Source organism: Staurois parvus, unplaced genomic scaffold (assembly GCF_062004578.1).
Source record: "Staurois parvus isolate SC_StPar_1 unplaced genomic scaffold, SC_StPar_1.0 ptg000019l, whole genome shotgun sequence".
Lineage (NCBI taxonomy): Eukaryota > Metazoa > Chordata > Amphibia > Anura > Ranidae > Staurois > Staurois parvus.
In genome coordinates, this window is record NW_028317815.1 from 19,022,309 (window position 1) to 19,049,795 (window position 27,487).

Consider the following 27,487-nt stretch of genomic DNA (forward strand, 5'->3'; position numbering starts at 1 on the left):
TTAACACAATCTAGCATGATGGACAGCTTGTCTCAAAGTGAAAATCCAGTACATTTACTGAATAAAAGGCTAAAGGCAGCATGGTGTCCCCCTTCTTTGTGTTCTGCTGTTGTGTCTGAGCTGGCCTGACTTACACACAGGATCGCTTGTTCCTCCCCCATCATGTCTGCAGCCTGTGAGCAGAAAGCCCTGGAAAGACCTCCAGCTTTGCAGAGGGTGAGAGGATGTACACACAGCACACCTCCCTGAGCATCCTAGATTTTTATTATACACACACACACACACACACAGAGATATAGATCTATATACACAAGCATAAATGCAACTTTGCAGAGGGTGTGAAAGGACATACACACAGCACACCTCCCCAAGCATCCAAGATTTTTGTTATATACATACATATAGCCAGATCTATATATACACACATGCATATAAGCAGCTTTGCAGAGGGTGTGAAGGGATGTACACATAGCACACCTCCCTGGACATCCTAGGATTTTTATTATACACCAATGTATAAATACATATACACACACACACACACACATATAGACAGAACAATAGATCAATATACACACGCATATATGAAGCTTTGCAGAGGGTGTACATATAGTACGCCTCCCTGGGCATCATAGATTTTAATTATATATACAGTAAAAATGTGTATATATATATATATATATATATATATATATATATATATATATATATATATATATACATACATACACACACACACACACAGCTTGAGGGGCAATGAGTGTGTGGGATGTACATATAACACACCTCCCAGAGCTTGCATATAAACATATATGTCCCTCTTTTGCACTATATACACACACGCATATAGTTTTGAAGAGGGTGTGTGAAAATGTACACTCCTCCCTGAGCATTTATACACACACATCATTTTGCAGAGGGTGTGTAAGCATGTACACATAGAACAGTCCTCTTTGCAACCCTAGATCATGTATACAGACATATCTATCACATAAATACAGCTTTAGGAAGGGTGGGTGTGAGGATGTACACACAGCATATCTCCTCCTAGATCTTAGGGATGTTAGAATGTATGTGTGTGTGTATATATATATATATATATATATATATATATATATATATATCTATCATCAATACAGCTCTAAGAAGGGTGTGATGTGAGGATGTAGACCAAGCACACCTCCACTAGCACCATAGTTCACAGTGATCATATATGTGTGTGTGAACAGTACAGCTCTGGGGAGGATGTGATGAGTGGATATGGACCCAGCACACCTCCCCTAGCACCACAGATCACAGAGAAAGAATATGTGTGTATGATGAGTACAGCTCTAGAGAGGGTGTGATCAGAGGTTATGGACCCAGCACACCTCCCCTAGCACCACAGACACAGACCACAGGGAAAGAATATATATATATGTGTATGATCAGTACGGCTCTGGGGAGGGTGTGATGAAAGGATATGGACCCAGCACACCTCCCCTAGCACCACAGATCACAAGAGAAAGAATATGTGTGTATGATCAGTACAGCTCTGGGGAGGGTGTGATGAGAAGATATGGACACAGCACACCTCCTGATCACTCCGTCCATCCAGCCTCCTCTAGGGAGATGAAGGGCCCTTTCTTCCCAATGCCATGTCCACTGTCAGCACCTTGACAATGAGGCTCCGGGGCTGGCAGGCTGTAAACAGCAGAGCGGCTCTAGGCAGGGGATATACCCCGGGGAGCGAGGGAAGGTCCTATACGACAAGCTCGCCATCAGAGGCCAGAAGGAGAGATGAAGCCGACCAGGTTTCCTCTCCTGATGAATGAGTGTGCATCAATGACAGGATAAAGCACAACCAAAGGCCTGGCAGGCAGCTTGAAGTGCTGGCCACCATTGTGGGAGCAGGTCTGAGGAAGGTCAGTGGAGTAGCGGTGTCCATGCAGAGGTAGGAGAGCCCCCCACACATACGAGGCATTGACACTGATGAGGCCCCCACCCCCTTCCCTCAGTGCCAAGTGTAAGCTGTGGCTGACCATGAACCCGCCATATTCCCCGAACACTGAGCCCGGGCTGTGCACAACACACATACATGTCTCCGGACATGAACTCACCTACAGTGTGCACCAGCCAGGAACCAGGAGCCTCACAGCGAATGTCTCTCACCGTCCGGTGCTGAGCCTGGGACTATGGAAGAAGAAGGAGGAGAAGAAGGGCTCGCTCGCTCACTCTCTCACTCCCTTCGTTCTAGCGGTAGCTTCTGAGGTGACAGGAGAAGAGCCGTCAGCCTCCAGGACCGTTATCTGCACAAGGAAACGGCCGGCAGCACTGACCTGACTGAAACCCTCCAGGAACGACTGGCGCTCGAGAAACAAATAGCGGGTGTTTGCAGTGCCTGTGCTGACTGCAGCCCCAATGTGTACAAACCCCACTCCTCCCGTGTCTCAGCCTACGCTGGCTCTATGTCACTGCCTCTCTCTGGAAAATGGCGTCGACTGCTTGCACGGGGTTTACTACCCAGCCTGCCAGGGAGCCTTCGACTGCTGCGGGTGTGGGGGGGGAGAACTAAAAAAAAACTCGTCTCTGCCCTCAAGTAAAATGGCGATAGTGAGACGTCGGGGAGCGCCATTTTGCTTGTGGGCGCAAGTAGGGATTCCCTGGATGACACGCCCTCTTCGTGTAAGCCGTGTAGCGCCGGAGGCCGCTAGAGCCATTTCAGGTGTGGGCAAAGCCCTGCATTACTGAGGGGATGAGAGAATGCATGGAAAGCTGCCTCTGCAATCCGAGGTGGAGCTGTGCAGCGAGTGACGGGTGTACGAAACGTATTCAGCGAACATTTTTTTTGCCAGCGCGAGCCACCATGTTGTTGTGAGGAGCTCTCACCTTCGTGTAATGTGTCATAAACCGTTACGGGGCGCAGTATTTCGGAGGCAGCCATGTCCTACCAAATACAGACGTACCCGGAATCCATTAACAGCGCCAGCCCGGTAAGCCGGGTGCAGGAGGCAGCCCCCGGAGAGGGGTGGGTATGTCACTTCATTTTTCTGGGTGGCCAGCTCTGCGCCGAGTATCACCATGGTGCTTCCAGCTGAGGGGGGAGGGGGCGCCTTCGGGGTTTCCTAGGCAGGGCTTGCAGGGGCTGGTGAGCAAAATGCGCAGGCGCGAGGTGCGTGCTAAAAACTCGCTGACTCCTGCACTGTCTCCATGGAGAGAGAAGGGCAATGGACGGCACAGGAGAGGGTACGCGGACCGAGGCGGCTTTACCGCGCGCTCTCACCACAGCACCACTCGGCCGTCTGTCTGCGTGCGCGCAGAGGGGCTGAGAGAAAAACGGCTGCTGATTGGACATTGGCCGCTGCACCAAGTATTGTATTCGTTGAGTGGTTATTAAACTGTCTTCTCCGTAGCCCTGTGCGGTTTTCTAGTCCCCTGTCTTTTTACGTTGTCCTTGTAGCCGCTGGCCGATCATGGCGCCCTGTTTAGTTTGCTGTCATTTTAATGTTGTTTGTTGGTGGGCGGGGCCAGCTGGAGGCAGCCAATGGAGGCTGGAGTTGGGCTTCAACGGCGCTTCGTGATTGGCTGCTCGTGACATCATGTTGCAGTAGGTGGGAGGGGAAGGAGCTGCTGGGGGATGCGGGTGCAGAGGGAGAACTCGGCGCCATTATGTAACCGCGCACTAGCGACTGTCAAGGTTTAGCTACACAGCGCTGCGGTGGGATACAGCAGAGTCCGCGCTTCTTTTTCGACAGCGAATGCCTTTCGTGTTTTCCGGGGGTGCAGTCTCCACTGCCTAACGACGGCCGTAATTTGTGAGTGCGTCACAGCAATATGGTGCCGGCTGGGGGGAGAAGTGCCTGGGCTGCACGTCTTTTGCGGGTCACGTGACTGGGTTGCCTGGTGACCGAGCTTGGCCGAGATTCAAGATGTTAGCGACGGATGTGGGGGAGGAACGAGGAGGAAGGAGCGGGGGGAGGGGGAGTTCAGTCTGGACCTCAGCTCACCATTTTGCAGATTAGTGAACGCTCGTCCGCTGGTAGGCGACATGAGAGGCAGGCGCTCGTTAACTCTTTACAGACCGGCCAGGCCTCGGCGCTTCTTAGCGGGGCTCACGCAGGCCTGCTGTGCTACCGATACACCGACACGGGGAGGCAGAGCGGATAGCTTTATTGACAGACTGGAAGAACCTTCTGGATGGTGGGGGCTTCCTCCATATTTCATGTGGGCCCTGGCAGGGCGATGGCGGCCGTGACCTCTTTGTTCTCATTTAATATGAAAAAGTAAAGCTCACTAGGCCCCTTTCACATCTAGTGACACGGGAGCGTCATGGTTATTGGAACTGCGCCATTTGCTTGAATAGGCTGATCTCCACTCCAAAAAACGCGTCCCGAGTACCTTTCCGTACTTTTTTTTTTTTTTTTTTACTTTAGTGCATTTTTGGACAGGTCAATTTTGATATTTAAAAATGAATGCCGCTCAAACGTGCATTGTGCCGTGTTGCGGCCTTGTGCGTTTTTTGCGGCGCTCAGACGTAAATGGGCCCTTAGTGATAACAGGCCCGGGTAAAAATGGAACAGTCCTCTTTAGAAAGGGGTTCACAATAGTGCAGCTGAGAATTCATCTGATTTTCAGTGTGATTTGGTAGTGTTTTTCATGCATATTGTTTGAATTTTTTTTTTAAGGAAACTGAAAAAATAAGTTCACTTAAGTGTTGGACTGCTTTCTTTTTTATATATACCTATCTCATGCTTACCTAGGTGGACGCAGCGTCTGTCCCCTGCCTGCTCCAAGACCCAGGTTACACCAGGTTTGCCTTGGCAAATCAACTTGCAAATCGCATGACAAGTCGCAGCCTATTGTCCGCAATTACAGTGGTCATGTTGGTGTGGTTCCGACTAGGTTGGAGCCGCACCGATACCTCAAGTAGTGCATGCACTACTTTAGGTGCGACTTGCATAGACATCTGTGTCTTGCAAGTCGCACCTTAAGTTGAAATACCATCCATCTTTGAAATCGTGCGACCTCACTGGAAGTCACACGATTTCAAAGTCATTTCGGTGTGACTGGGTTGTAAGGGTGAGAACTCGGTGATCACGTGACTACTCATCGGTGAGTTCTCGCAGCCACTCTGAGCAGAGATCGGTGACTGTCTCTGTTGTCTGCACTGAGCTGTGGAGGGAGCGGCTGAGCCAGGTGCTGCTCCAGACTCTGGGGTGGATCCTGACTTTAATGTTGGGATCTTTCCCCAGCCTAGACTGGCTGAGTGACTCCAGCCTGCTGTCAGCTGATAATGGGTCTCAGGCATGCAGTATGAACTGAACTCCTGTGATCCACAGGAGAAGTACAAACAAAATAGTTTTGGGTAGGTAAAGTGCATTTATTTTTTTCTTCTTGGCCTGTAAATGCTTGCACCTGCGACCATGGGTCTGTACGGACTGTTACTGTTACTGTAGCTGTCTGCACATACCTTCGATACAGACAGCCAATTATTTAAGTCCAGGGAGATCAGTGGACTACTCAATTGCTCAACAGTGCTCTCGCAGTAAATTGAGACCTTCAAGTTGGCAGTCGCAAAGGCTTGACGGTACTTGTAGGCATCCATTCACAGGAAACATTGGTGTTGGCAGAGCCCCGCATGGCCGTGTTATTTTCAAATAGTGGCAGTGTGTGCAGGGAAAAGATCCCTGGCCTGTTGTCACAGGGAAAGGGGGTAGAATTGCAGATGCTGGAATATGTTACCTGTTCCTCCTGGTTTTAGGCTGAAACACGTTCTAAAAGGTGAACTTATCCTTGAATTTCATACACAAAACTGCCAAAAAAAAAGCGTACGTGTGTTTTTGGGGCGTTTCCATTACAGCATATGGGGCCAAAATTGCACTGCAACCGCACCGAAGTAGCTCATGAACCTCTTCCAAAAACGTGCTGTGCTGCAGTTATGCCAGAGGCGAAGTTCAGTTTTTTTTAAAAAAAAAAAACAAATGCACATTTTATTGCTGCTAAAATGTGCTTTTCTTTTTTCTTTTCCCCTGCAGAGTATTGAGTCCACTATCAGATTGTGGGTGTAATTGCAGACTCTCAGGATAGCTGTCTGCCTGTACCTCCCAAACGGACAGGCAGTTAACTCAGTCCAGAAAGATCAATCAACCAGCATTATTGTAGTTCATTGAGAACCACAAGCAGTCAGCCGCAGTGGTTGATGGTACCTGTAGGCATTCACAGGAAACAATGAATGATGCGGCTGTGGGGGCAGAGCTCCACACAGCCGCACTGTTTTCATATTGTGACAGCTGGGGGTGGAGAGGGGTGCAAGCTGAAAATGTTCCATGTTATGCCGAAACAGAAAACTGACGGCAGAAAAAAAAGACAACTGGTCATCAAGTCTGCCCATTTTGTTTATACGTGTTGTAGTATTTTGTGTTTTTCTTTTGAGTATAGATATTTGTCCAAAGGGTGTTTGAAGCCATGTTCAGAAAGGTGAATTTCGCCTTGAATGGGCACCATAATGTGACTTGCATTGTTATGCGACTGCATTTGCATCTGAAATCACACTACTGTTAACCAGGCCTAATTGTAGTTGTGTATGAAGGCTTTCCTGTTCTGACTTATCTTCATGTTATGGATGAATAGTGAGAAATGGAGCAGAGAAGCTTCACATGTTGTTGCTGTTCTTCTGACAGCTGATTGTGCTGTCTCCCAACTCCTGAGTGTGATGTGCACCATCAGAAATGAGCCCAGCCAGCAATTTATGTAAACATACCTTATAACTGCAGCTACAGCAAGGTGTCTATAGTGGTGTTCCCCCCCACCCTCAATTGATATGTCTTCTGGTTCCTTAGAGAACCCCACTGCTGGACAGCCAATATGTAAAGTCCAACTCACACAGGCAGTGATGTGGACATCCAAAGAAGGACCCTGCAGAAAGTAAATGAGGAACACAGGCTTAGAACTGGAGCATGAAGTGTCTGCAGTTTCAGGTAAATAAAGGTTTAGGTAGGTGGTTTTTTTTTTTTTTCCACACAGCTATCAGTTTGTGGGGTATTAACTTTATGCCTGCTATAGGCTGAGTGTTCCCCTTATCAGAAAAAAGTGAGCTAATGCTATACATCCCCTTGGTCCCTTCTGTACTTTCCTCCGGGGATGCAGAGCTGTCGATGCACATACAGCCACTTGAGCGATCTGGGGATTTGGATTTTCCGCTGCACCTTGTCCTTTTCTTTATTTATTTTTTGCAGTGCTTCCAGAATGAACCTGAGCAATTCACCATGCAAGCGATGACCAAACAGATGGAGGTGAGGGAAAAAGAGCGGTGTTTATAAATCCCTGGACCAGGTGAATGAGCATTTGCAGCTTAGCATCCAGGGAGGTGGGGACAGTGTTCTTTTTTTTTTTTTTTTTGTGTTTGTCCATGGCACTACTCTTAGCTGTGGGAAACCATGCATAGTAAGTACTTGGGAGTGTGTGCACATTTGGTTAGTTACCCTGTTGTGCTTGCATGAACAACTTCACTGACAAAATAGGTAAAGTCAAGTGCAACCTGAGGAATTATAGTGCCAATCTCTATATATTGGGTCTCCCCAACCTTTGGGGTATTGTGGGAGATTTGTAGGCTATGACCATGCATGGACACCCTTGGCTTCCTGCTATGTGTGACTGCCTGCAGGTTAGGGAACATTAAAGTATACATTATTATACAGGATTTATATAGCGCCAACAGTTTGCTCAGTGCTTTACGGGAGACAATACAGTTCAATACAAGATGGTTAAGAGGGCCCTACTTCTTGGAGCTTACAATCTGGTTCACTTTAAAACTGCCTTGTAGCAAGTGCGGTGTTATCCACTAAAATGCTTATCTGCTACTACTATGTAGACTCAAAAGTTGTGAGATGGTGTTTTATTCAGCATAATGTAAGACCGTTATTAGGACAAGAACTAGCAGACCTAAGGCCTCTTTGCCCTGAGTTAATGCTAAGTGACCTTTTACACTGTTGTGTGGCAGTAATGCTTTTTAAATGTATTGCAATTCCATTAATTTTCATTTGCACCCCCCGCCCCAAAGGGAATGCACATGTGTTGCAGCTTACCAGAACTCCGTACCGTGTGCTATAAAAAAATTATGCATAACGAAGCTATGCAGTGGGAGGACACTGTGATACAAATTTACTAAAACTGGTTCACTCAGAATCTGGTGTGGCTGTGCATGCTACCCAATCAGCTTCTAATCTCCGCTTGTTCAATTAAGCTTTGACAATAAAACCTGGAAGCTGATTGGTTTCTCTACAGAGCTGCACCAGATTTTGCACTCTCCAGGTTTAGTAAATCTCCCCTTGTGTGTCTGAGTGCTAAAGAGATCTGTGAGTATAGAAACACTAGAGCTGCTTGTTGCTGATTTGGCATTTAAGCATGCAAGCTACAGGGCTGTCATCACAACTACACCAGCTAGTCAGTAATTTAACAAGCATTGGTTGAGACTTAACTGGATACATGCTTGTTCAAGGTCTGCTTCTCACTAGATATTTAAAGTAGGGATTGGATGATAGCCCTGATGTATGTTAGAAATACAGGAGCCGACATGATATACTTAATTTTATTTTCAAAGGTTCACTCTCAGTGCAGAAAACCACTCTTTCTTCATTTCTAAATTGGGACCTATTTTGAAGTCTTCCTGTCCCCGTTCCACAGCTGCATGCATACTTTCGGACTGCTGTGGCTTGCCACAAGTTGGCTTTTTTGCACCATTTAGTTGTAATTTCCTTTTCTGTTGGGCATGCAGTATTAAGAGCCCAGAGACTGTGGTGCCCTCTTGGATACAGATACCTCTCTTGGATTTAGGATATAATGAAGTATTGTATATAGTCAACAGCCACTTTATTAGGTACGCCTGTTCAGTTGCTTGGTAACAAATTGATAATCAGCCAATCACATGGCAGCAACTCAATGCATTTAGGCATGTAGACGTGGTGAAGAAAACTTGCTGAAGTTCAGACAGAGCATCAGAATGAGGAAGAAAGGGGATTTAGGTGACTTTGAGCTTGGCTTAGTTGTTGGTGCCAGAAGCACTGGTCTGAGTATTTAAAAAAAGTTGCTCATCTGCTTGGATTTCCACACACAACCATCTCTAGGGTTTACAGAGAATGGTCTGAAAAAGAGAAAATATCCAGTGAGCAGCAGTTGTGTGGATGAAAACACCTTGTCCGAGTGGAATGCGCAGGCTGGTTGCTGCAACAATCGGATGGTAGGGTCAGAGTTTTGCATAAACATGAAAGCGTGGATCCATCCTGCCTTGCTTCAAAAGGTTCAGGCTGGTAATGGTGTATTGGTGCGGGGAATATTTTCTTGGCCTTAGCAAGGTATACCTAATAAAGTGGCCAGTGAGTGCTCCTGCTGTTCTTCCACATGTTCAGATAACAAAATGCTCGCAAGTCTCCTCAGGCAGTCCTTAGCACCCAGGCAAAGACATGAGAGTTGAGATCCTGACCCTTTTTTTCCCCCTTTCTTTTCAAAATTGTTTCTTGAGATCTGTGAATGTTTGTGAAGACTTGTCTTATTCATTTTATAGTAAACCTCTTGCAAAAGTAACAGACTCCCTTTTATTATATGGATCCTGAGGAGCGTGCACATCCTTCCTGCCAGGCTACGTGAGATATGGTGCAGCAGTGTAGTGCTTACCCAACCCCTTGGCACAGTGCTGGGCCTTGCCAAATTTTGATTGAGGTACTGAGGTGTTGCTTTGTGGAGAAATGGGGGGCAATATCAAGTCTAATGTTTACATCTACTTATGGAAAGCTGTGTTGTGAGCTGCACTGTCTGAGCTGGAAGATGGGTGCAAAAGTGTAATGTATTGTAGCATACCCGTCTTTAAATGTGGTGGCTGTATTAGTTTCAAGCAAATACTGAAAATGCTTGTTGATCTTGCTAGAAATGCAGCTGTCTTTTCACTTCCTGTGAACTGAACAGTGGGAGGAAAAACCAATCTTATCTTTTGTTAACTAATCCCATCTATCCCTATGTGATAGACATAAAATTTGACACTTTGAAGTCCAGCCTTGGTGGAAACCATCCTGTAGGCAACAGCGCAGGAGTATGTAGCCACTCTGGGACAGGGAGTGTTTGCAGGATTAGATAGTGAAAATAAAAAGGCAAAACTTGAAAGAGAACCAATGCAGCCACCTCATCTAAGGACTGGTAGGCTGCAATTTAGCTGTAAGCCTGGGTTCACACTGATGCGATGTGGAATTTGCACTGGTTTCTGTGCAAATTCCACACCGCATCACAATTGCACCCCGTTCATGTGAACCACTGCGGATGTGTGTTAACACCCCAAAATCGGTTCACCAAAGGCAGTGCGATGTTCAGAATAGGATCGCACAGGTGTGAATACCCATGCGATCCAATTCTAGTGCGGACCAAAAAAAGGGTCCTGTGACATTTTTGATGCGGTGCGATTTGAGCCATACAAATCATATGGCTCAAATCACACCGCACAGTTTGCATGTGATTTGCACAGGAGTGCGGTTCCTGTGTGAATCACATGCGATATGCCGCACCGCAGAAGTGTAAACCCAGGCTCAATTTCAAATTAAGCTACCAATGCATGACTTGAGGGTTTACTATTCCTTCAAACACTAGTCCAAAAAGTTTCTTGTTCTGAATAGTAAAGATGTTGGACCACTTAACAGTTTCCCCAGTGGGTAGATTCTTTGTCCTGCCTCAGAAATGCATAGAATATGTCAGGATAGCCAATCTATCAGTTGTCTGATAGTGGCATTTCCCTACTCCTTGTCAGGGACCGCTGTATAATTTTAAGGACTATGGACACCAGGGTGCTTAAGAATAATGTAACAGACAAAAGCCTAGCAGAGATTTCAACATTTCTAGTTTAATTCAAGACTAGCAGAGGTTTGAAGTGACTCTTAGATTGTAAGCTCCAAAGAGCAGGGTCCTCCTAACCCTCTTGTATTGAACTGTATTGTTACTGTCCTGTCTCCCTTTTGTATTGTAAAGTGCTGAGCAAACTGTTGGCGCTATATAAATCCTGTATAATAATGGAAATGTCAATTTGTTTTAATAACCTCTGGTTTTTGAATATGGTTGTACATGGGAGCAGCCATATTGCCTCCTTGCATGCAAAGGCAATAGGGTTTATTTACTAAAGCTAGTTCACTCAGAATCTGGTGCACCTGTGCATTATTATTATAATACAGTATTTATAAAGCGCCAACAGTTCACTCAGCGCTCTACATTACAAAGGGGGACAGAACATGCGACAGTACAGTAACAATACAATGCGATACACGAGGAGTTCGAGGGCCTTGCTCTTTTGAGCTTACAATCTAGGAGGGAGGGGATAGTGGTACAGGAGGAGATGGCTGTGGTGATGGAGTGGTAGGAAGAGTGGAGGAGGTCGGCAATTAGCAGGGGGTGGGGTAGGCCTACCTGAAGTGGTGGGTTTTCAGGGTACGCCCAAAGGAGAGGAGAATAGGTGATACTCTGATGGGTTGGGGCAGGGAGTTCCAGAGGATGGGTGACACCCTGGAGAAATCCTGGAGGCGGGCATGGGAGGAGGAGACAAGGGAACTAGAGAGGAGGTCTTGTGAGGAGCGGAGTGTGCGTGTTGGGTGGTACTTGGATATTAGGTTGGTGATGTAATTTGGGGCAGTATGGTGGACAGCTTTGTATGTCAGTGTTAAGATTTTGAATCTGATCTGTTGCGCAATCGGAAGCCAGTGGAGGGATTGGCGGAGGGGGGGGTGGAAACGGAGCGGTTGGTAAGGTGGATGAGTCTGGCAGCCGTATTCAGGATCGACTGAAGGGATAGCCTGTGGCGAGGCAGGCTAGTGAGGAGGGAGTTGTAGTAATCGAGTCGTGATATGAGGGAGTGGATGAGCTGTTTAGTGGTTTCTGGGGTTAGGAACGTGCGGATTTTGGCCATGTTGCGGAGGTGGAGTCTGCATGAGTGTTAATGATTGGACTTGGGGCTGGAAGGATAGGTTGGAGTCCAGAATGACACAAAGTACTTTGGCCTGCAGGGCGGGTTTGATGGTGGCGTTGTTGGATGTGATGGAGAAGTCAATGGGGGGTGGTGTGCGGGCTGGGGGGAAGACTAGGCGCTCGGCATGGTAGCCAATCTGCTTCTAACCTCAGCTTGTTTAAGCTTTAGCGATAAAGCCTGGAAGCTGATTGGTTTCTAAGTGCACGAGATTCTGAGTGAACCAGCTTTGGTAAATAAACCCCTCTGTCTCTTCCTTTCAGTGATACAAAATGGCTGTATTTTACTGCTCTTTTTCACAATGAGTCTTTTGGATCTGCTAGTTGTCGTCCTGAAAAACAGGGCACTTCCCATCTGGCTTAAACCGCTGCTATAACCTATCTAAAGACAAATTTGTTTTTCCTGGTCCATGGGTCTTCAGTGTTTTAAATACTTGGTCCACTGACTAGTCCATAGGCTGCTTGTATGCTACAAACTCCCCTTGCAAAGTTGAAATATTTGGCAGCTGTTGGGATCTGAACAAAATCTGGTGTATTTTTGTTCTATGGTGTTTTAATTTATAAATATATTTATATTCTAGTGCATATGCCTTTCTTTAACTGGGCCTCAATCTATACAGAATTATCTTTCTTCCAGGCCTAGGTGGCAGAGCCTAAGAATGTTTGCCCTGCTCTCTGGGCACAGTTTAAGACAACTGGGCAGTGGAAGCTGACACTCTATTTAAAATGTCAGATTAGAAAAACATATTTTAATATATAGGGATTAAGGGGATCATTTGCAAGAAATACTGTTAGTTTTTAGGAGCCCAAGCTGTATGTGCCTTCTCTATGCTCCACCGCTGTCCCTAGTGCCACCTGTCTGTCATTCTACCCATTTCCAAAAGTCCAGTCTGTCATTGACACAATCCCTAGAGGGGCGCATCATCATGCAGGCTTGGCTCGTTACTCCAGGGCTGAGTGGCAAATAGGAAGCTCCCGTGACGTCAAGTGCATATCCAGCCAAACTACACAGTGTGTGAGGAAGTCTCTCATGTGAGAGCAAAGCCAGCAGTTTAAAAAAAAAAAAAAAAAAAAGTAACCATGTTATTCAAAATGGCAACGGCATATTTTGGCTGAAATTATTACATTTTAACCAGTACAGATTGTAAGTACTGTCTATCGGTGCCATTCCTTCATAGCTGTGTGCCATGGCTGTAGCCCCTACGCGTGTGAGCGGCATCATCGCGGCTTCGGTCATTCAAGTGCCTGCAGCCCGGGAACCTGGAAGGAAGACCGGGTGAAGATGGAAGCCTCTGCAGCAGTAACAGCACATCGCTGGATGGCTTTGCTCTAGGGTAAGACTTTTTGTATTGTACTTTTTGTGCCGTGCAGGGGAAAATCTCTTCTCAGCCGGTTATATCACTGGTTGTTAGCATGCCAGTGGCTAGAAGGTTGTAATCGTGCACAATGAAAACCTGTGGCTGTGTAAATTAAGCTTAGCACACCACTAGTGTGTGTGGTGTTTTTTGTTTTGTTTTTTTTCCTCGAGAGGAGCCACTGTACTAAATTGTTAGTACAGTGGCCTCCCCTGCTGTGTTGTTGTGTTCTGCCAGTTTCTATTGAACCAGCAGATGCCCCCCAACCTTCGGCCCGTGTGAGCTAGGCTTAAAAGGCAGGTTTGATCCACTCACTGGCTTGTATACAATTTTTAGGCATTTTGCCAAAGCACCCTTGAAGAAACCCAAAGGCACCCTGGCTGAAACCTGGACTAGATAAACCCTGTTGCTGTATGAACTAAAAACATGATCTGGTTTTTGACTGTTAGATGCTGTATAGTTACTAAGGTCACAGTTGATCATTGCTAGTACAACTCCTGGTCTTCACTGGAGTATTTTCTCCATTCTAAAAAAACTGGATATTTTGATTGACAAACTAGTGTGGCATATGTTTATATACTGGTGCTTGCAGGTTTGTGACTAGTGTTTTCTTAAATGCATTTCCTTATACCTTTTTATAATTATCCTTGTTTAGCAAGATATGATCTTTGACCCCATGAAGGTCCTTCTTGTCATGTTCCTTTTTTGTTTTACAATTTTAAGGATAAATGCACTACTTTTATGGAATATGCATTAGTGGTATCTTGGTATTTGGTTTATTTATGTTGAAGCATACCCTATACGAGTGTCAACGAATGAGGTTCTTAATGGTGGTTTGAAAATGTTCCTGGCTTAACAAAGGGCTAGCAGGATGATTTGGTAGGATTATATACTGATAGCCGCAAATGGCTGCACTTTGTGTGTGGGGGGGGGGGGGGGGGTTTCCTCCGGTTACTTGCATACGCCATGAAATAGCTTAAGATTTCAAGAATATATTTTAGTCCAGTTTGCAGTGAGGAGTTCAGTATTGCTTATGTAAAATGAATGGGAGAATGTTATCTCTAAAAGGTCTAGTGGTGCACAGAAATACTTTAACGATTAAAGAAAAATATATACCTCAATTTTTAAATTTTTTTTTTTGGAAACTTTAAAACATGTTATGCCGAATATATAGATACCCAACATGTCATGCTTTAAAATTGGTCATGGAATGGCGTCAAACTACGGTACTTAAAATCTCCATGGGTGACACTTTAACTGTAGACTGATCACCTGTAGAAATTTTTAGAGGAGGTCTAGTGCTAGAATTAATGTTCTTTCTCTGACGTTCGTGGTGATACCACACGTGGTTTGAACACCGTTTACTTGTGGGCGTGGCTTACCGTATGTGTTCACCAATACGCGGGGGAACGGTAGCACTTCCCCCAAACCCCCCCCCCCCCCCCCAGTGACGTCGCTCCGGTACTCCAAGAGCATAGAGATGAGTGGAGGCTATCTCTCCTTATCTCTGCCCAGCATCTGGATTGTTCGATGGTTTCTCAGGTAAGGCAGAGAACCACCGAGGGGTGGGGTTATTTTCAGCATCTGTATCTGTGCTTATTTTCATATCGGCCAAAGGCCGATGGGTTTTTTCGGCCGAAACGTTTCTGCCACCGAAATTTTGGTACATCCCTAATTTTAACTTCATAAGTCTACAAGATGTTGATCTGCTGCCTTGCACTCTGTAGTACAATTTCTTAGCTTTGCAGTATTGGTTTATTTTATGCTGAACCACACCCTATACAAGTTTCAATCCTTAACCTCCCTGGTGGTCTGATTTATATCAGTATTTTTTAATTCAAAGCGGTAAATTGTTTTGCATGGAATTTTTGTTTTTTTATATTGTAGGCTTAGGAATAACTCAATGTCCAAACAAGAGTCTAGTAAACATCCCGGGTATGAAAAAATTTGAAACACAAAATCATAAATTATAATCTAATAAATAATAATTTTAATTCAATAATGTAATCAAACCAAAAACATTGACATTTGTCCAAACAAGGGTGCAATACTACTAGACACTACATATTGGTTTAGTAAACCTCCCCAGGTATGAAAAAATTTGAAACGTGGAACAAAGTCTGAAGTTACAATCAGGACAATAGCACCTGGTTTCCTTTCTGATATTCCTTCCACTGTCATCTCGCTTCGCACAACAAACCATGCACATCCTAGTAGGTGCTGACTTTTTCTCGGTTGGTAGGAATTAGTCCATGAAGTGTCGACCAGTCAGGCGTTCTGGGTTGACACCGCCAACAGCACGACGACCTGTATTCACAGCCGTTGATGGTGTTTGATGGTTTACAAAGATTCTTTCAGCAATTTTCCAAATGAAGTCTGAATGAATCACAGGCTTGTCACTGTTTTTTGAGCAGAATGAAGGCATTCCACAAGCTTTGCTCAAGATGCCTCAAGATCTTCTTGTAGTACTTTTGCTGTTTCCTTATTGCTGGGTAGAATGTCATTGCTTGGTTGGCTCTGTCGACACTTCCCATGGTGTTATTGTAGTCTATCGCTACTTGTGGCTTCGATTTCTGTCCCACCTTTTGTGCCTACCGTAACAGTGGAGGTATGAATCGTATTCGTTAGGCACACATCTTTCTTGTCACGCCATCGCAGTGCCATCATTTTGCCTTTCTGCCAGGCAACCATTTCTCCAGTCTTCAGCTTCTTATTCCCAAACCTTGGCGGCATGTCGCGCCGGTTAGCCCTAACCGTTCCATAGGCATCGGTTTTGTTGAAGAAACTCCTAAAGCTCAGGAGACATATAAAAGTTGTCGGTTGTTACGCAATAGCCCAGATTTAGCAATGCTTCAATTATTGAAAGAACGGAAGATGTTGCCATTCCATAGTTGCTGTATTTTGGATTGAATTTAGTTCCTTTTCCAGTGTATATCACTGAATTCCAAATGTAGCCAGTTGACAATTCCCATAGCATGTAGGATTTTATGCCAAATCGTGCTCTTTGATGCAATGTATTGTACCCAGGTGAGCCTTCCCTTGTAGGCCATTAGACTTTCATCTATGCTGATATCTCTTTCTGGCACATAGCTCTGTTTGGAAATTCTTTACAATCACTTGAGATACTTCCCAATTTTTCTTTAGTTTTGGTGCAGGATGAGTATTTGTCAAATTCTTTGTTATTTTCAAAGTGTAGAAATTTAATGATCAGGGAAAATCTGTACTCTGACATGACCGTGCCAAAGCATGGAGTGGCAAGTAATTTATTGGTTGTTCAATACCACTTTTGCAGGGGTTTCCTCACCACTTCCTGAAGTATTATTAGGCCGAGAAATTTCCAAATGTCATCTTTAGTCACTGGTTTCCACTTTCTGCTTCTTGAAAACCTCAGACACAGAGTAGCCAATTGTTGCTCTTGATACTGGTTTGTCAATTTTTTCAGTAACCTCATCGGTCACAAATAATTGTAAGTATGCCAAGAGGTTGTCATGTTCGATGTCTACCTTCCTACCAGGTGCTCCAGTAAATGGGGAATCTTGGACGCTGCTTGATCCATACCACAGTCAATAGCGCACCAAATTCGCACATCATTTTAACTCAGTCACAGAATCGTTGCTGTCCTAAACGGAACCTGGCAGACGGATGCCGACATGGCCGGGGATGCAGCGGGAGGACATCGTGGGACCGCAGGACAAGGTAAGCGCTCGAGGGATCCCTGCAGTGTAATCCCGAGTGTTGCTCTGGGTTACCACTTCTGTTGCTGAAAGTTAATCCCGAGCTACACTCTGGATTATCGCCAGGGAGGTTAAGTGCTTGGAATCCTTATGTGCCAATGGTTCAGATCAAATGGGTTTCTGGGCTGCACGGGACTGTGGAATGGGGGGGTGGAGCATGCATGTTTGTTCCATACCCCTTTTTTTTTTTTTTTCTATGTTTAAGGTTTTTCAAGGGGGATGCAGCAGAGCATTGGTGTGACTGGAAGGTACTATGTTATAGATTCACACTTTAGATCCTGTTAACATCGTGATCAGACACCCCCACCCTTCTTTTTTTTTTTTTGCATTGTTTTGACTAATGTGGCTTTTCGTCTTTGTCAAAGTACTCCTATGTAGATGTGGCTCCTGTGAGGCATTCCAGGTTTCCTCCCTTATCCTTGGAGCCTTGGTGAATCGGCCACCTGCTAGAAGCTTACAGATGCTTCTAGAACATCACTTGTGCACAGGAGTTTCTGGGGAAGTGGATGGTATGTGACCAAGCTGTAGTCTTTATGCTAGGGTAACTTTGTGCTTTGGAAAACCAGTTAGCAGTTTTACTTTATATAACTTTACTCTTACGGGGTGGGGCTGTTGTATCATAAGATTTTCCAAATTAAAATGAGGTTTCATAATGGTTTTGTTTTATAAGAGGTTCAAACTAGATGATGGGGGGGATTCAATATTTGAACTATTGTGGAACCACAATGCAGATCTGACTTATTTCCTTTATGCTTGTTTTCAGGTCAGTGACTCGGTTTTGGTACCAGAGACAGCTAAGTAAATGGCAATTTCTACAGTTGGCCTATAACGCTAGCTTACTTGTATCTTTGAATGCTTGGTTCTTTTTAAATCAAACCCATCCTGGTAGTGATAAGGAAAGCTAACAAAATGTTGTTCTGAGTTGGGGGGTTCAAGACATTTCTTCACATGTGGTTTCCCCACATGAGTGTGAACTGGCCCATAGGCATGCAGGCCTACCCATGTGCTGTCCACTGGATAGTGTGAAGTGCAAGTGCAGGCCTAAGCAGGAGGATTTTAACAAGTGGCAGGCGTCGCTGAAAAACTGCACAGCCGATATCTCTTGATCAGCAAGTAGCAACTATGATTACCTGGTAATGGATTCAGCATAATGCCACAAATAAATGGGTACATTGGAGCAAACCAAGGGGGGGGGGGGGGGGGGGGCGGTTTGGGGGAGGTGTTTACTGGATTTTTTTTTTTTTTCTTCCCCTTTAGCATATGTTTTGATGACACTTGCTGAACTATGTACACCATGTGCAGTTATTAGGCAAGTTGTATTTTTGAGGATTTTATTATTGAACAACTATATTGCTCTTGGTAAATCCAAAATGTTGATAAACCTCCAAACCCGAATATTTAAGAAGGTAAAGGTGAAGTTTTGTTAGAATATCTGTGTTCAGAATTATGCAGCTAAACGAGGAACATTTTCCTATCTTGTTTGTTTTTCATCTGAAGTGAGAATAATAACTCCAAATTTTACAAATAAAAATTTCTAACGTTTCAAAAAAAAAAAAAAAAAAGCTCAGTGAACCGGTATTGCCACCCTTCCTTCTATTCATGGAGTCTGTCTGTTTCTTGATCTAACAACTTTTTGTGTAGCAGCAAGCACCACCTCCCAGACACTGCTCAGAGGTGTACTATATGCTTCACCATAAAGCTCCCGTTTAAGAAGGGCCCACAACTTCTTAATAGGGTTCAGATGAGGTGAGGAAGAGGGCCATGTCATTCGTTCATGTTTAACCACTTCCCGTCTGGCCGCTGTATATAAAAGGCCGGACAGTGGCAGTGCAGGGGCGGGTTGCCATTCATAAATAGCACCTGCCATTTTGGACTGTGCGCGTTCCCTGGGAGCGCGCACGGCACCGCGATCTGGTGCCCGCTGTGTGCTGATCTCGGTGTGAGGTCCCAATCATGTGATCACTGATTGGCCAATCAGTGATCACATGAATAGATGTAAGCAAGATGTCACTTCTGACTTCATTGCTTACTACGTGTGAAATCTGTGATCAAAGATCACATGGTACAAGGCTATTCACAACAGCTTTGTACCATGTCACTAGCTTTGACCAATCACTGCTCACACAGTATTTTTCAATGGCTGCAAGAATGCAGCCAGAGCGAAGGAGAAATTATTACTTTTACAGCCTTTATGGGTGTAAAAGCAATCTGTGTTTTTAAAAAAAAAAAAAAAAAAAATCATCACCCCCCACAAGTAGTAGTGTCACTATGGTGACACAGTACTGCTAGAGTGACAGTTTGATCAAAAATATTTAAAAAATTAGAAAAATTATAAGTTTTGGTTATAAACTAATTTGGGTTATTTTTCTTTTTACTAAAAAGATAACTGAATACATTTTGGCCAAGATTTATGAAGAGATTATTTGCAAAATTTTATAAGAAACCTTTTTTTTTTTTTTTCAAAATTTTTGGACTCTTTCATTTATATAGCAAAAAAAATCCCAGTGGTGAATAAATACCATTAAAATAAAATAAAGTTTTTTAAAAATGCTAAATATTCATATGGGTACAGTGGTGCATGACCGCACAATTTGTCATTCAAAGTGTGACCGTGCTGAAAGCTGAAATTTAGCCTGGACAGGAATAGGGTAGAAGTGTCCGGACATGAAGTTGGATAAGGACTTTACTGACTAGCTGCGCAGTGGAGTACTTTGATGCGTGCAGTGGAGCATTGTCCTGCATAAGTATCTGGAAACGTGCAGACTTTTTTCTGTTCCATTGCTTGAAGAAAGTGTCTTCTAAAACTGGCAGTAGGTTTGGAAGTTGATTTTGAGTCCATCTTCAACATGAAAAGGTCCAGCTAGCTCCTCTTTAATGCTGCCAGCCCATACCAGTTCCCCAGCTCCACCTTGCTGATGTCTGCGTCAATGGAGTTCTGTGCCCATTACTGATCCAGCCACAGGTCCATCTATCTGGCCCGTCAAGTCACTCATCTCATCAGTACATAAAACCTTTGAAGAAAAAAAAAAAAAAAATCTGTCTTCAAGAAGGTAAGGGAGGCTGAAACCCAAACATCACTGAACGCCTTGTACTTGAGGTAGGTTGCAGTTCAGCAGGAGTATGACAGCACTGGATTATAATGGCTTCCTGGTACCCTCACGTTTATTGCTCTCAAATTTTTGACATTTGATTTGTATTATTTTTTTGCAACCCTGTTGACTGTTTGCAACAAAATGTTTAATGGCTTTGTGATGACACATCAATATCTTATCCATTTCAAGAGTGCTGCATCCCTCTTATAGACTTTGAAAAGTCAACAGTCGGTTAACTCTTTGGCCCATTTTCCCCTGAGGAAAAGAAGCTGCCTAATAATTTTGCACACCTTGATATAGGGTGTTGAAGGCACACACACACTCACTCTCTCTAGCTTGGAGTTGGACAATATGCATAGAAATGAGGATTTGGTAAACATACTCACTTGCCTAATTGTGCACACAGTGTATAATATATACTGATCATAAAAACCTTGCTGCTGCCTCAATTTTAGTGCATCTTTGTAAGCAACTACGTCATTGTCAGTTCCAGAATAATTAATTATATAATTTTTTTGATTTGCTCTGTAACCCTTTGCATCCAGATTGCAACAGGAGACTGGCCAGGGCTGTAGGAATGGTCAGTGTGCATCCTTTTTTTTTTTTTTTTTTTTTTTTTTTTTTTTTAACTCTGCACCTGTTACTGACTGACATGAGGCAATCCTTTGTACATAATTTTTCAGCATGTAGTTGTCCACTTTCTAAATGTATCAATTTTGGCAGTCTCTTTGACTGAACATATGGAAACCTTGCATGCCTATAAACTTGTCTAGCCCTTCAAGTATTTATCCTGACCTCTGCATATAATCCTTTTTTGCTTATCAAACTATGGGAATGCAGTTATGCTTAAAGTGGTTCTAAAGGTAGAAAGGTGTTTTTGTTTGTTTGTTTGACAAGAGTGTAAAGCAGTTTGTGTCCTTGTTTGTTTTGTTCTTATGTTTTTGTTTTTGGTTTTTTTTCCAATCTCTCCTTTTTCCCTTCTTGCCCAATAGATTTCTGCTGCTAAATCATGAGCAGCTGCCTTTTTGTTACACCGAATTATCCTTGATCACTGCACCCTACTGGGTTGTCAATTGCTCACTGAGCTCTTACGATGCAGTGCATGGTGCCAAAAACTGAAATCTACAAGCCTTTGGCGGTTTCGGATGTTCTCTGGTGTTAGTGTGCATACACAGTTGCTATAGGGATGGGTGCTAACACAAATGCTAGATCTTTGGATTCTGATGTTCAGTCAGTATATCCACTTAAGGTCTGCCCTATAGCAGTTTTACTGCTACAGGGCAGCCTTCCTGTGTAAAATCGTGCACGCACGCGTGCGTGTATAATAATGTTTTTGCACTTCGCCATAATGAGGAGCACGTGCACCGCCAGCAGATCGCTTCTGCTGTGAACACTCGCACAGAAGCTGACCTGCAAGTGTTGGTAAATGGATGTCTGTTGGGCAGGACACAGACAGAGCTCTGCCTATGTAAAAACTGAGTTCTGTTCTGACGGGAGGGTGGGAAGGATCATGTGTCCCTGCAAAGCTGGGAACACTATCCTTCACTTCCCCTAGTATAAGCACCACCTAGTGTACATCAAGCACATAGCTAGGCACACAGTTAACCTTTTCATCACCCTAGATGTTTAACCCCTTTTCCAGCTAGTGTCAGTACTGTGTGAGTGCATATTTTTAGCATTGATCACTACAAGTCGCTGAACGCCACTATTACTAGTATCCTAAAAACTAAGGGACATATATACGGGAATGTTTTTTATTTATTTATTTTTTTTAGACGCTACAACTTGTGTAAACTAGTCAATGTGCGCTTATTGGGGTTTTGTTTTTTTTTAACCAAAAATATGTAGCAGAATAAATTTTGTCCTAAATTTATGAAGGAATTTAAAAAATTTTTTGGATATGTTTTATAGCTCAAGATAAATATTTTCTCAAAATTGAAAGTTCTATTTGTGTGAATAGATGATGTAATTTTAATTTATGTACAGCATTACATGCCCACATAATTGTCAGTTAAAGTAATACAGTGCTGTATCACAAAAAATGTCCTGGTGAGGAAGGGGGGGGGGGGGGGGTAAATCTTCCAGAGGTCAAGTGGATATACATTTAGCTTACTTGGCCTTGTATGCTCAATATATCCGTAGGTTTGTAAAGTTAAAGGTGGGAATGTGATGTTGTGGTTACAGGGAAATGACCTGATTTTATGTTTAGTTTGTGCTGATGCGCTGTTTTATGTCACTTTGCCTTGATGAAGGAACCTTGTGTGATTTAGAACATAGCATTTTTGTTTTTGTAATTTTTTTTTTTCTATGAACAAATTAAAAATTGCTTACAGAGAAGTGTGCTGGTGTCATATTTTTACATTAGTTTAACTGTGTGCCATGCATTCTGTTACAGTATCTTGCAGGCATAGTCAAATGGAATGCAAAAGATGGGCTACTGTAAGATCCACTACTACAAATGTAAGCTTTTAAAATTATATCTAGAATGATGTATTAGCCAAGTACAGTCACCTTAAATAACTAATCAGAGTGTGTAAATAAATGGCCACAATAGCAGCTGTCAGTTTGTGTACTTTTGTTGAAAAGCAGACTGTGCCCAATATTGTATAAGCGATCCAATGTATATACAGAAACCCAGTCTTTTTTACTGTGCTGTTTTCTGTTGCATTCCTGAGCCCTCTTTCTCTGGGCAGCATGGAACTGGAAAAAAAAATGCATTAGGATGGTGGCCAGGGAGAAATGAAGGAATGTGTATGTACAGTGAAAACGTGTACCTAAATGATGATTACAGAAAGCATGTTAGGTTCCGTTGTAATGCATGGAATAATTATTGGGCCATCATTTTATAGTTGGAGGATCTAATAGTCAGCAGCTACAAACTCTGTAGCTGCTGACTATTTAATTACATGGACACTTGCATGTCCTGGGATCTAGATCTGTCATCCAGCTGGTTTCTTCATCTGGTCTTCGGGTCCCCAGCATCTTTTACTATGGGAAGTTGGCTGTGAGCCTTAGTGACTTCTCAGCCAGCTTCATGCTGTGCATGCGCAATGCATTTTGTGAATAGTCTGGCAGCTTTCTTGGATTTGTGATGTTGCCCAGCAAGCTGCAGCAATAGTGGTAAGGTCGAACACACTTTCCTAACACTCTCTGGTGTAATAACTTGCAATATTCCTCCATTCACTTGTAATTGGTAAATATCACTTTAAGACCACAAGACTCTAACCAAATCAATGTGAAAAATAAAACAAGATCTCGTGGTGCAGTATCAGAATAACTTGATATTGTTAAAAGAAAATTAAAAATGCTCAGAAGTACAGTGTGCATCCAGTGCACTAGCTTGATCTCTTGTTTTACATTTCTGTTCCAATAGTATATTGCCTCCTTAAGGTTGCATATTTCTGAAGTAGTGTCTAAAATGGCTGAACTCACACTTCTGGGTGTAATGTCTAGTGGGCCTCCTCTTCTTCTTTTGATGGTTTTTGTCATGTGATCAGTGACTTAATCATGGGAAAAGATTGTGCCAACATCAAGAGATATATACTCGCCCCAGTGTTGTCAATTTCAAAGTAACAGTGGCCATTTTGCCTAGGCTCAAAAGGTAGAGGCCAAGCCAGATATGAACAAATACCTATTACTTTCTCAGCCATTTTCAAGAAGATCAAAAATGAATCAAGATAAAAAAAGAAACAAAAATAGTTCACAAGTTAACGCCACCGAAAAGCAAAACCTTTAAAAGTGACCCAATAAAAAAAGGTTAATGGTGAATAATATAAGGTAAAAATGGGGACCTGCATTATACTGCTTAAGTGTGGCACGTCGCATGACTATCATGAATATCCATCCTTTTGTATGTAAGTAAATCTATTCAGCAAAAACAGCATAATAATTTTCATATAAAAATAGTAAAATGCCATCTAGTGGCCAAAAAGTATACAACTCTTAGCACAAAATAAATGTGTGAACCGAAGATTAATATTCATACCCTGAATAATTAAAATTGTTTTGAAGACTAATTAAAAATCCTAAGTCAAAATCTAAATTTTAAACCCAAAAGAGCCAAAGTCTTCATAAGATAAATCTACTTCTCTTCTTTTTGATTTAGGACCTTAATTTTATCAGAACTCCTCCACTGTCTCCCACTCCACCTAGCCTCCCTCCCATGATAACCCTCTCAACACTCCCCTCCTCACTTGCAACCTACAACTTACCGAACTGATCTCTATCCTCCCAGATCCTAATCTCTAGACCGCCTGCTACAAGAAGCTACTTCAACGTGATTCGCCACTGCACGATGGACTATCTGCAACAATGCGCCCTGAGAAACCTTTCACCTCCCTCACCTGTCTGTCACTCCGTTTACCCTCCTAAAATGTCAGCTGTTCTCCTCATACTCCTCCATTCACAAAATCTCCTCTCTCTGCCCCCCCCCCTCCCCACACTCCTCCAAAACAACTATACATCGCACCCACACTGCTTCCATCTCCCCACTACGGCTCTCAACACCTCCTCCTAATACTCCACTCTCCCACAACCCACACGCCACCACTAGCAGACGCACGCTCTTGCACATCCCGCTCCCATGCCACCTTTCTCACCCTTCTAACTGCCGGGGACATCTCCCTGAACCCTGGTCTCTCACTCACCCAGCAGGCACCCTCCTACTTCCACAAACTGCTGCAACGCCCTCAACCTAATACCTGTCCCCCTGCTCCCCACAACCACCCCTCCATTCTTGTGTGCACTCCTGAACGCCCCATAGGTTTGCAACAAGCTCACCCCCCATCCATGACCTCTTTATCTCCCGCTCCCTCAACCTCCTAGCGGTCACCGAAACCTCGGTCCAAGCCACTGACTCTACCTCCCCTACGGCACTCTCCTATGGAGGCTTTGTCTGGACCCATTCACCCAGACCGAGCGGCATGCTCTTGTCACCGCTGAGCACCTTCCAGGTCCTCCCAACCCCCCCCCCCCGTCCTTCTCCTTTTTGAGGCTCACTGCATCCAGCTATTCTCACCTTCCCCTCTGAGGATTGCAGTAATCTATCGACCTCCTGGACCTGTATCCTGCTTCCTCGACGATTTCTCCGCCTGGCTACCCTTCTTCCTCTCCTCAGAGCTACCCACCATCATCCTTGGAGACTTCAACATCTCTATCAACGTCAGTAACCCGGCTACATCCCAACGCTTCCACCTAACTTCTTTTTTTTGTACTCACACAGTGTACACAGTCCTCCACCCACTCCTGACGGGAACACCCTGGACCTTGTTTTCTCTCATCTCTGTGGGGGGCCACAACTTCACAAACACCCCTTTCCCTCTCTCTGACCACAACCTCATTACGTTCTCCGTCTCTCCGCCCTCAAACACCTCCTCCCCCCAAACGTCAAACCACAACCAGCTGTACCCTCTGCAACCTAAGCCCTGACCCTCTCCGCTCTGCAGCTGACCGACTTTAAGACAGTATCCTTTCACTGCCCTGACCTAGCCACTACTTTCCCTCTCTAACCCCACCTAGCACCCCGCACACTAAAACCCCCCCCCCCCCCCCAACACTCCACTCCTTTGAACTTACTACCACTGAAGACGTCACTAAGGTCTTCTCCTGAAGCCTGCCTCCCCCCCTTGACCCTGTCCCTACACAACTCCTACGACCTCCCTCCTCCTCCATCCTACGCTCCCTCACCCACATCTTCAATCTCTCCCTCTCTACTGGCGCATTCCCCTCCCCCCCGAATCACCTGCCTACTGAATGACATATCAGACTGGATGTCACTTCACTTCCTCAAATTAAACCTTTCCAAAACCGAGCTCCTAGTTTTCCCCCCAGCCTGTGCCCCATCCTCTCCATCACGACCAATAACGCCACCATTAGTCCCACCCCGCAAGCCAAAGTTCTAGGTGTCACTCTAGACTCCAATCTGTCCTTCCAGCCCCATGTCTAATCGCTGGCAAATTCATGCAGGCTCCACCTCTGCAACATCTCCAAAATATATTTGTTCCTAACCCCAGACACTACTAAACAACTCATTCACTCCCTTATCTCACAACTCGACTACTGCAACTCCCTCCTCACTGGCTTACCTCATCAGAGACTATCCCCGCTTCAGTCTATCCTGAACTCAGCGGCCAGACTCATCCACCTTAACAACTGCTCCGTATCCACCACCCCTCTCTGTCATTCCCTCCACTGGCTTCCGAGTGCCCAACGCATAAAATTCAAACTACTAACATTGACGTACAAAGCTATTCATAATATTGCCCCAAACTACTTCACCGACCTGATATCCAAATACCACCCAACACGTACTCTTCGCTCCTCACAAGACCTCCTACTCTCTAGCTCCCTGGTCTCCTCCTCCCATGCCCGACTCCAGGTCTTCCCCCGTCCTCTGGAAGTCACTACCCCAATCCATCAGACTGTCACCTATCCTCCTCACTTTTAGGTGCACCCTGAAAACCTATCTCTTCAGGGAAGCCTACTCTGCCCTCAGCTAACAGCTGATCTCCTCCACTCCTACCACTCCATCCCCCACAGCCATTTCTTCCTGTACCATTATCCCCTCCCTCCTAGATTGTAAGCTCGAAAGAGCAGGGCCCTCGAACCCCTCGTGTATTGTTACTGTATTGTCTCATGTACTGTCTCCCACTATAATGTACAGCACTGAGCAAACTTTTTGGCACAAGATAAATACTGTATAATAATGTCTCCTACACTTCTCAGTACCCCCAGAACTGAAGGCCAGTTAGATCCTTGTTATGGAGCTGTCGAAAGAGTTTTTTATAGCCAATAAAAATGTTATAGATGTGTTCTTGTATTCTTAGTTTTAGTGTAGTGCGCCCAATGTATTGCATACAATATGACACCCTCTGTGTCACATGTAATACAGTCCCTAATCTCAATCTTTTTTTTTTTGGTGACTTCTGAAATAAACCTCTTTCAGGTTACTTCTAGTCCTACCATATGCATGAAAACCTTTTTAATTTATGCAGAGGGGGTCCACTACTGATCTAACTTTTAATCTAAATTTGTTCTCTTTACTTGGCTCATTTTATGAATCTTTTAGAGTTTTATGTGCACTAAAATATATATTAAATATTTAACTGAAAATATAGTTTTGTATAAAAGGTAGTGCAGATATTGTGTGACATATGATTGTATCTGCCACTATTTTATTTGAATGTCTGTGTATTCAGAATATATCATGTTTGGGGTGGTGCCAAAGCAATCTTTAGGCCTAAAATGTGCATTTTTACTGTGTATGGAACTATGGCTTTGGGAGTGAAATGGAACAGTAAAGTAAAAATTTGAGTATGTCAAATAAAATTTGTCAAACCTG

At 44.2% G+C, this 27,487-nt stretch overlaps 1 protein-coding gene and 1 long non-coding RNA gene across 7 annotated transcripts in view; one reads left to right on the top strand and one right to left on the bottom strand.

Annotated features, from left to right (window-relative positions):
• Positions 1 to 3,067, bottom strand: part of KMT2E (lysine methyltransferase 2E (inactive)) — a 157,504-nt gene extending 154,437 nt beyond the window's left edge. For 2 of the 6 annotated variants that reach the window (XM_089685469.1, XM_089685441.1), the window contains exon 1: positions 2,100 to 2,480. The gene's annotated coding sequence lies outside the window, so the exon portion shown is untranslated. Of the gene's footprint in view, positions 1 to 2,099; positions 2,798 to 2,868; positions 2,886 to 2,945 lie in introns of those variants that run through there. The other 4 variants (XM_089685451.1, XM_089685460.1, XM_089685477.1 and 1 more) reach the window with 4 other exon arrangements.
• Positions 3,068 to 3,134: 67 nt separating this feature from the next.
• LOC149472932 (uncharacterized) lies at positions 3,135 to 27,487 on the top strand. The gene is made up of 2 exons (XR_016313961.1): positions 3,135 to 6,956; positions 7,215 to 27,487. It is a non-coding gene; the product is annotated as an uncharacterized LOC149472932 (long non-coding RNA).